The 2,500-nt window shown below is 47.4% G+C and overlaps 1 protein-coding gene across 1 annotated transcript in view; it reads right to left on the bottom strand.

Annotated features, from left to right (window-relative positions):
• The window catches only part of ldb1b (LIM-domain binding 1b), a 32,397-nt gene that overhangs the window by 29,073 nt on the left and 824 nt on the right, over nt 1-2,500 (bottom strand). The window lies entirely within an intron of this gene.

The following is a 2,500-nucleotide window of genomic DNA, read 5'->3' on the forward strand; positions in this document are numbered from 1 at the left end:
TCTCTCTCTCTCTCTCTCTCTCTCTCTCTCTCTCTCTCTCTCTCTCTCTCTCTCTCTCTCTCTCTCTCTCTCTCTCTCTCTCTCTTCCCTCTCTCTCTCTTCCCCCCTCTCTCTCTCTCTCTCTCTCTCTCTCTCTCTCTTTCTCTCTCACACATACACACACATACACACATACACACCCCACCGCATCTGCTGACCCAAACCACTGACCCAGGGTCATATATAATCTCAACCTTCTAATGGTTAAAGAGGCTATCTCCAACAAGACTGGTATCAGGACTGGTATCACTTTTTGGGGAGTAAGCAGCTGTGGGATGGGGCTGGAGAAATGTAACCTCTCTCAAATCCACAGACGGAGAAATGTAACCTCTCTCAAATCCACAGACTGAGAAATGTAACCTCTCTCAAATCCATAGACGGATAAATGTAACCTCTCTCAAATCCATAGACAGAGAAATGTAACCTCTCTCAAATCCATAGACGGAGTTATCGATGCAAGGACTGAACATGAGATCAAAATAGTTTGTGTTAAAATGGCTTAACCATGTTTGAATGTAACAATCCCAGATTGTCCCTTTTAGGTTAGGGTAGGGTGAGGGGTAACCTGATCCTAGATCTGTGGTTAGCAGGCAACTTGTTTTGCTACGTCCAGACAGCCTGGGGGTTGAAGGGTTGACCACACTGGTCACTGTGGCTTGGCTGTGGGAGAGGAGAGGGTAAAATACAACACACACACACTCCTAAAATCTCTTCTACTGTACAGCACAGGAGGTGGCAGACTGAGCTGAAAACATGGAGCACCTGCACACTACATAGAAGGGTTTGGGTCCATTTGAATTGAAGGCAGTCAGTTCAGGAAGGAAAACAGGGCATCTTTTTTCAACAACTTAAATTCAAATCACTTCCTGAATTGACTGCCGTCAATTCGGATTGACCCCAACCATGCTACAACAGTGCTACATAGAATGAAGCTATACTATATATACAAAAGTATGTGGAGACCTGTTCAAATGAGTGGATTCAGCTATTTCAGCCACACCTGTTGCTCCGTAGACAAACATTGGCAGTAGAATGGCCTTACTGAAGAGCTCAGTGACTTTCAACATGGCACCGTCATAGGATGCCACCTTTCCAACAAGTCAGTTTGTCAAATTTCTGCCCTGCTAGAGCTGCCCCGGTCAACACATTTCTGCCCTCCTAGAGCTGCCCCGGTCAGCTGTAAGTGCTGTTATTGTGAAGTGGAAACATCTAGGAGCAACAACCTCTCAGCCGCAAAGTGGTAGGCCACACATGCTCACAGAACGGGACCGCCGAGTGCTGAAGCGCATAGCGAGTAAAAATCGCCTGTCCTCGGTTGCAACACTCAGCAACGTCAGCACAATAACGGTTTGTCAGGAGCTTCATGAAACGGCCGAGCAGCAGCACACAAGCCTAAGATCACCATGTGCAATGCCAAGCGTCGGCTGGAGTGGTGTAAAGCTTGCCGCCATAGAACCCTGGAGCAGTGGAAATGCGTTCTCTGGCGTGATTAATCAAACTTCACCATCTGGCAGTCTGGGTTTGGCGGTTGCCAGGAGAATGCTACCTGCCCGAATGCATAGTGCTAACTGTAAAGTTTGGTGGAGGAGGAATAATGGTCTGGGGCTGTTTTTTATGGTTCGGGCCAGGCCCCTTCGTTCCAGTGAAGGGAAATCTTAATGCTACAGCATTCAATGACATTCTAGACAATTCTGTGCTTCCAAATTTGTGGCAAGAGATTGGGCAAGGCCCTTTCCTGTTTCAGCATGACAATGCCCCTGTGCACAAAGCGAGGTCCTTACAGAAATGGTTTGTTGAGAACTTGACTGGCCTGCACAGAGTCCTGACCTGAAACCCCATCGAACACCTTTGGGATGAATTGGAACGCCAACTGCGAGCCTGGCCTAATCGCCCAACATCAGTGCCCGACCTCACTAACGCTCTTGTGGCTGAATGGAAGCAAGTCCCTGCAGCAATGTTCCAACATCTAGTGGAAAGCCTTCCCAGAAGAGTGGAGGCTGTTATAGCAGCAAATGGGCGACCAGCACCATATTAATGCCCATGATGTTGGACGAGCAGGTGTCCACATACTTTTGGCTATGGTTATGATCTGATCCATGGCTCATGACCCTTGCCCTATATAGAAGACCCCTTATTGCTTGCCTCTGTTGCTTCCACATTTTTTGACAAAAAAGTGCTACCTTGTTCCTTCCACACTGTACCTAGAACCATAAAGAAATCTTTGGCTGTCTCTGTAGGTCAGGAGAACCCGTTTTGGTTCTAGGTAGCACTTTTTTTTTAAATAGTCCACCTCCACAAACTACTCTCACCAGGGGTGATAAGAACATGGAAACCTCCAACATGGCATCCTCTGTTGACCTCCATTCATTTCACCCCAAATAGGGGGATTTTAAACATCTGGCGTACTGGCAACCTGGAAGGAACTCAATGTCCTCTTCCTCAGAGCTGCTCTTAATTTAGG

Source organism: Coregonus clupeaformis, chromosome 20, assembly GCF_020615455.1.
Source record: "Coregonus clupeaformis isolate EN_2021a chromosome 20, ASM2061545v1, whole genome shotgun sequence".
NCBI classification, from domain to species: domain Eukaryota; kingdom Metazoa; phylum Chordata; class Actinopteri; order Salmoniformes; family Salmonidae; genus Coregonus; species Coregonus clupeaformis.